Source organism: Nelumbo nucifera, chromosome 4 (genome assembly GCF_055504915.1).
Source record: "Nelumbo nucifera cultivar China Antique chromosome 4, China Antique-T2T, whole genome shotgun sequence".
NCBI classification, from domain to species: Eukaryota; Viridiplantae; Streptophyta; class Magnoliopsida; order Proteales; family Nelumbonaceae; genus Nelumbo; species Nelumbo nucifera.
Genome location: NC_142652.1, coordinates 48,858,761 through 48,866,368, shown reverse-complemented (window position 1 = coordinate 48,866,368; position 7,608 = coordinate 48,858,761). Strand labels below are relative to the sequence as shown.

Genomic DNA, 7,608 nt, shown 5'->3' with positions numbered 1-7,608 from the left:
GGGTCAAAAGATAAGGAAATCGGAGAAAATGGTTGGATGTCCTTCTATTGATTTTTTTAGGACGGTCGATATGGCGGAAATGCTATCGGAAAAGGAAATTGCCTTAGTTGCTATGGGAGAACAGGGATTCTGGCCCCCGGTTCTAGTGGCAAGGGGCGTAGAGGGTATATTCCATCCTATTTAGGGGAACGAATTGTTATGCCTTTGTGGTCAATCTGATCAATCTGTCCTACAAGTGTTAGGAACCTAGGACCAACAACTCGAAATCCCCGAGCAGCTATACGGCATGTGCAGAGTTTGTTCTTAAGAACCTTATGTACTGTTGGATGTTGCAGGATTCTGGCTTGTTCAGGCTCATTGATTGCTATACGGGCTTGTCTGGTAGGGAAGGTGTGAAATATGTAGGTCGTCTGCTGGAATTGTGGTGTTGCCATACTCACACGTTCGTTGGGGCTTTCGAGGAATTCACGGTAACAGTCGAGGATGCAGCTGCTTTATTGGCATTACCCGTTGGTGGTGCTCTGTCCGCTCACCATCTGCAGCACATCGAGTCAGTCCCGACGGATTACAGAGAACTGTGCGATGAATTTCTCCATGCGGTGGGTTTATTCAAAGTGCAGGAAGATCAGGCCACGTCTCGTGGGAAGATGTCGTTGGATCATTGGATAGAATTTTGGTTCGAATCTCACGGCAGACGCGGTGTAATGGTGAGGGGTAGGGATAACCAATGCCATCTCGCGGCATTTATTCTGTATGTGGTGTCCCGATTACTCTTCCCGGGTCCCCCAGACTACGAGCTGCATATCTCCTTGGTGCCCCTTGCCGTCCTTGCCGCAACCGGCCATCAGCTTCCCCTGGCTTCCATGTTCGTGGGGTATCTGTATGAGCAGCTAGATGACACCGTGAAGGAGTTGGTGGACCCGAGTTGCAAGCATCGGGTCAGCTATCTCTGTGCGCCATTCCTTTTGATATACCTGTGTGAACAGTTCGAGCTTGCGATTACCCCACGCCAACTCGCACGCTTTAGGGTTCCAGTGGTGGCTCTACATGGGGACGAGTCCGAGTATACGACTTTTGAAGTCTGTAGGGGGAAGCGATGGTTGCAGGCTGCCCACCATAAGAGCTTGAGGATGACTGAGATCAGCATCCAATTGGCTTCCTTAAGCGGGTTCAAGTGGAGTCCTTATCGCCAACTAGTTCGCAACACTATGCTGTTTTGTGTTGGTGCACCTGTTCCTAGTGACGCGGTTGGTTACGTGGACGTGAGTACATTTGCGGCGGGCATAACACGGTTGGTTACGTGGCCCGGAGTTATAGCTTACCTCGATCGCAATGGTGAATTGTAGCTAGCAGTAGTATATCGCCCAGATCGGGAGATGCGTCAGTTTAGGTACGATAACCTGGGTGGGTAGTTTCTACAGGCTACCGGGGAAGATGTGTTCTAGACTCGTCAGCACGATCGTGCCTTCCCGGTTTACTCATGTTTGCTAGTTGCTGGTTTCTTCAGGGAACCAATGTGCAGGGCCCTGCAATTGTCATATCTTTGTGCATTGCTGACGGGCTTCCAAGAGGTGGTCAGGAAGGCCTGCAGGCCTTGTCATTCCCTAGCGCCTCCGGAAGATCATGCCACCAGCCAGGGTGCTATCCCTGTTTTTGTCACGATGAGTTCATCGGGAAGGGATGTAAACAAGTGCAAGAGGGGTCCGCTGGTGTTAGAAAGGGGGAATAGTAGTCGCCCACTAGTTACCAAAAGGGCGCAATCTGCAAGGGTATCCCGTCCATCACAACCTGGGAATGCGCTAAAGCCTCCTATTGTCGATCTATCTCATGTATCCACTGACAACCAGGAGGTCCAATTAGCGACATCCAAGGGGGCAGTCGCGCTGGTCAAAGAGTCAGGGGAATTACCGCTTTCGATTCCTCCTACCACGGGGGCCATCATCCAATTCTCGAGTGGGCGAATAAAGAAGATGGTTCCTCCGCACTCGACATGAAAGTGATGATCCGATAAGCCCCCTTTGACGAATATAATTTATCGTCCTGTTATGTTTGAAACAAAATTTTTGCTAATCTGCTCAATTTCGTTATTGCAGCCAATGGAGACTGTATGTGGGCGGACTGTCAGTGAAGTCTTAGTGAGCTCTTCGGAACAGTTGGCGGGGAGCCCGATCGGCTCCCACGATGGGGAAGGTTCGGTGTGTATGTGAACCTGTGCCTAGAACCCTTGTATTTGTTGTATGGCATGAGGACTAACTATGGGGTTGTCTTTAATACTAAAGCGAGTAGATTGCAGTGAGGCTCGACCCAATGAAGATGGTTGTCGGGGGCGATGAGATGGATCACAGCGTGAGTTTTTGTTGTTTTCTCGTTGACCCTCTTTTCTCTCTCTTCTTTTGGGTTTTGATATGTGTTTGTTAGACTGATTAGTTGCATTTGATTCACTACAGTGCTCATTTACCGAGCAAGTCGACAGTGATGCAACCTCCTAGGGCGGAATCCACGGGTGGTATATAGAGTGGTGGTGGCGATGAGGGTGTCTGTGATGTGGCGGCATCGGCGACGCCTCAGGTTGGGCAAACGATGGTGAGCTCGGGTTTTGCGAGCTCCTGGGAATGTTGAGGGAAGGGAGACGACGGCCGACAGTGACAATGTTTCTCCTCGACCTGAGGTTGTCGGTGATTTGGAGCATCATTCTAGGAACGAAGAGGCGAATCCAGAATTTATTCTTCCTTGGGAAGAATTATCGAATGAAGAAGAGCTGCTCCGGATACAACAGCAATTGTTGGGGGTACTACGACTAATATGGTGGCGACTTTAATGAACTATCGTGGTCCTGGATGGAAGCCTGCTGGGCTTTTGCATCAATGGGCTTCCGTCCGTATAGGTCGGATCGAAAGACGTATTGGTAGTGTTGGCATATGCGTTTTGGAAAGCCAGCTGGGATATTCCTCAGGTAGACCACCTATTCCGTTCCATGAAGGACATCCGAGACCATCGCAAGGTTGGTTTTCAAGGCCAGCGTGAAAAGGGTTATAGAGAAGCTCCAGGTATTGGCTAACAGAGTTGTCTTGATATTAAACATCGTCTAGTGTGTGTAGAGCAATGATGGGTGGTGGGGCAGGGGCATCAACACTCGTATTTGTAAAAGGAAACCGATTGACCAATATTATAGTTTCGCAATCAATGCAAAGATGGGGGGTTACTCAAGCCCGTCGCAGACGATCTACTCAGCGTTCAATCGTAACATAAATAGTTAACTCGAGTTAGAACTATAACACCACTATGTCTGGGGATGAAATGTTAATCGTCAGCGAATTTGTTGTTGTTAATGCGAGCGAAGCTCCTCTTCCTTAAAGTTCATCATGGTTGGATAAAATACCCGTGTTTACGAATTGTGCCTGCCTTGTATTACCAAAATGTTGTCTCCGCCTAGGGTCGCCACCCACGTTTATCTCTCTGCCTGGGGTTACCGGGGCCTTACTATGCTTGGGGTTGCCACGTCTTTTTCTACCCCTGGGGTTGCTAGGGCTTTCTCTATGCCTAGGGTTGCCAGGTCTTTCTTTGTACCTTGGGTTGGGTTGCAAGGGCTTTATCTGTGCTTGGGATCACCGGGGCTTTACCGTGTCTGGGGTTGCTAGGGCTTTGTCTATGCCTCGGGTGTCGGGGTTTATTCAGATGCTTGGGGTGTCCAGGGCTTTGAGTGAGTGCTTGGGGTGCCAGATTGCCTAGGGTGTTCGGGGCTTTTAGAGATGCCTGGGGTACCAGGGCTTATTGTTGAGGTGCCTAGGGTGTTCAGGGCTTTGTAGAAATGCCTGGGGTGTCGGGGCTTATCGCTGAGGTGCCTGGGGTGTTTGGGGCTTTGTAGAGATGCTTGGGGTGTCGGGGCTTATCGTTGAGGTGCCCGGGGTGTTAGATTGCCTGGGGTGTCCGGGGCTTTGTAGAGATGCTTGGGGTGTCGGGGCTTATCGTTGAGGTGCCCGGGGTGTCAGATTGCCTAGGGTGTCCGGGGCTTTGTAGAGATGCTTGGGGTGCCAGGGCTTACCATTGAAGTGCTCGGGGTGCCAAATTGCCTGGGGTGTCCGGGGCTTTGTAGAGATGCCTGGGATGCCAGGGCTTATCGCTGAGGTGCCCGGGGTGTCCAGGGCTTTGTGCCCGGGGTGCCAGATTGCCTGGGGTGTCCGGGGCTTTGCAGAGATGCTTGGGGTACCGGGGCTTATCGCTACGATGCTCGAGGTGTCTAGGGCTTTGTGCTCGGGGTGCCAGATTGCTTGGGGTGTCCAGGGCTTTGTAGAGATGCCTAGGGTGCCGGGGCTTATCACTGAGGTGCCCAGGGTGTCTAGGGCTTTGTGCCCAAGGTGTCAGATTACCTGGGGTGTTTGGGGCTTTGCAGAGGTGAGAGATATATATACATGCAGTTATATAAGCGGAACAAGCGCATATGCTCTTAGCATTTATCATCATAAGAAAAGGAATCCAAAGGCACACATCATAGATTTATTTCAAAGCAAAGAATGCACATGCGTACAAAACATCTATCATGACAAGAGACCATAAGAAAGAGAATCTGAAAGCACATGTCATAAATTTATTTCAAAGCAAAGAGTGCACATAGCACATGTCATAAATTTATTTCAAAGAAAAGAGTGCACATGTGTTCAAAAACATGGTTACTCAAAGTAAGGTTTCAACCAGTAGCCATTTATGGCTTCATCGTCGTCACCCATGTCTACGGTTTTAAGCGCATAGTAACCCGACTTGTAAGCTTCTTTTATCAAATAGGGCCCTTCCCATGTCGGTGCAAACTTTCCTACAGATCTGCACTGTATAACGTTGAAGGCTGTCTTCAACACTTTGTCCCCCTCATTGAAGCTTCTAGGTCGTAGGTGTCTGTTGAAGTTAGTTGCTAATGCTTGTTTATATTAATTTTGGTTTTCTGCCACTCTATCTCTTATTTCATCAACCACCTCTAGTTTGTTTGCCAGCAAATTATCTAGGTCCTCTAGTCTGATCTTTTTGCCCATTATCACAGCTACCCTGGCAGACATGGCTTTGATTTCGGCTGGGAGTACGGCCTCTTGCCCATAGACTAAAGAATAGGGTGTCACTTGTGTGCTTTCCCTGATCGTCGTGCGATAAGCCCACCATGTTTCTAATAGCTTCTCTACCCAATCTTTCTGTTTGTCAGCTATTGTTTTGCTTAGCATTCTTAGCAACGTCTTGTTCATAGCCTCCACCTGACCATTGCCTTGGGGGTAGTACGTCGTCGATGTCCCTAATTTCCCCCTGTATTGCCCTAGAAGGTTACAAACCTCTTGGTTTTTTATGGACAAGCCGTTATCGGTTATTATCCGCATCAGTACCCCAAACCTGTGGACAATGTTTTGTTGCAGAAAGTTCGCAATGTTAGCGGCACAAATCCGTCGCAAGGGAACGACCTCTGCCCATTTAGTGAAATAATCTGTTACGACAATAATGAAGCAATACCCCTTTGAGGGCGGGTGTATCTCTCCTATAAGGTCTACCCCCATGTCTGAAAGGGCCAGGGTGTGATAATAGGGTGCAGGGCATTGGTGGGTTTGTGGATCCTCTCTGCGTAAATTTGACACTTATGACATCGACACACGTGCCGTTGTGTGTCCTCCATCATAGTTAGCCAATAGATGCCAAGATGCAAGATGTGGTTGTATAGGGCAAGTTGGCCTTGGTGAATCGCAGGCTCAAAGTCGTGGGTTGTTTCCAAGATGTCATCAATTTCTTCGCCAGTCAAACATCATAGAGGTTTGCCCGTGTAAGACTTCCTGTACAATATCCCGTCTTAGAGGTAAAATCTCTTGATTCTGGACAACAACTTCCTCCACAACCGAATATCAATGGGAAGTGTGTGTTCTTGTAAGTAATCTATGTATATCTTCCTCCAGTCTTCATCACAAATCACTAAGCACTCTTTGTTATCTATCTGTGGAATGCACTTATCACACTCTGTTGTACTCTAGTCAAATCCCACCTCATTGTTGGCCAATAATACCCCAACCGTTGTAATTTGTGGAACAGGGGACTCATGACTACTCTACAGGTAGCCTTGTGAATCTTCTCCAACTTGGCATCGACCTCCTCCTTACCTAGACACCTTGTCCTGACACCATTGGATTCTTGATGATATAATACCCCATGCACCAATTGATACTTCACGATCAGCTTTATATCTTGAGTTCCCATGGTCTGACCCTTTTGTTTCTGTATCACCTCATATCTCCAATCATTGGATGTTATCTGCTTTCGTCTTCTACTTGCTCCCTCAAGGTAACGGATTGACTATCTGTCGACTGTTTGGATGGTGATTTCTATCAGCTCAGGACTAGCTCACATCTTCGATCCTAACGTAGCTAAGGCATTAGCAAACCTATTCTTGACCCTATTTTGGTGTTCTAAGCGTATGTCTAGGTCATGAACTAATTTTTGTATCAAGGTCCTATAAGGTAAGATGGTGAGTTCTTTTACTGTCGTACTTCCGTCGAGCTGCCTAATCACTAGCTTCGCATCACCGAACACTCTTATCCTCTTCGCACTAGCTTCAATTGCTTTTATCAGGCTGAGAACCAACTCTTTGTACTTCGCTATATTGTGTGAAAAAGGAAACTAGAGTTTAAATGAAAAGGCCAAAGTTTGCCCATCATGGGAAGTTAGGGTTACTCCGGCGCCAATAGAGGTACTTGTGCTACTTCCGTCGAAGGTTAGGATCCACTCACTACTTTCTGCCAAAGCGACCATGGGCAAGTCTTTGGGGATTTCTTCTAATATAGGGAAGTCAGAAGCAGATGGGAAAATGGCTAGTAGGTCGGTGGCGGCTTGACACTTGACAGCTTTGGGCTGTGTATACCCTATATCATAATCACTAAGCTGGATCATCCATTTCACGAGCCTGCCGGAACAAGGGTGGTCTATCCATAAAGAACTTGATCGGGTCGCTTTGTCGATGAGCTTCACCTTTTGCCCCAAAATGTAATGCCTAAATTTCTATGTGGTGAAGACCAAGGCCAAACATTGTTGTTCCATGTGGGAGTAGTTCTTCTCTACAACTTTGAGGGTTCTACAGGCGTAGTAGATGGGGGTTTCTATTTTGTTTTACTCTTCCTGTGCCAACAGGCATCCTATGGCTTCTGATCTTGTCGCGATATACATCCTGAACTCTTGCCCCTCTTTGGGGGCCTCATCGCGGGTGCTTTGGCCAGTGCTTGTTTCAATCGTTCAAAAGTGTCTTGGTTTTCTTGAGTCCTTTTGAACTCTGCGGCTTTCTTGACCAACTTCATTAGTGCTAAGGCCGCGTGTGCGAGGCCGGGGATGAATCTCCTTAGATAGGAAACCTTCCCAAGGAAAGTCTTTAGCTGGGACTGAGTTATTGGTGGCGGCAAGTCTAAGATGGCTTTAACTTTGTTCTCATCTAGGTGTATCCTGGCTTGATCTACTTGGTAACCTAAGAACTTGCCTGACTATACTCTGAATGAACACTTCAATGGGTTCAACCTCAGTTTGAACTCTCTGCACCTAGTAAATATTTTCCTCAAGACTTCGGGATGCTCCTCCTTCTTCTTGGTTTTGACAACTCTGTCA

General features: G+C 47.9%; 1 long non-coding RNA gene across 1 annotated transcript; it reads left to right on the top strand.

The window, feature by feature from the left end:
* Window positions 1–1,369: 1,369 nt before the first annotated feature.
* LOC109115799 (uncharacterized) lies at window positions 1,370–3,392 on the top strand. The gene is made up of 3 exons (XR_002023472.2): window positions 1,370–1,996; window positions 2,094–2,346; window positions 2,448–3,392. It is a non-coding gene; the product is annotated as an uncharacterized LOC109115799 (long non-coding RNA).
* Window positions 3,393–7,608: the final 4,216 nt, after the last annotated feature.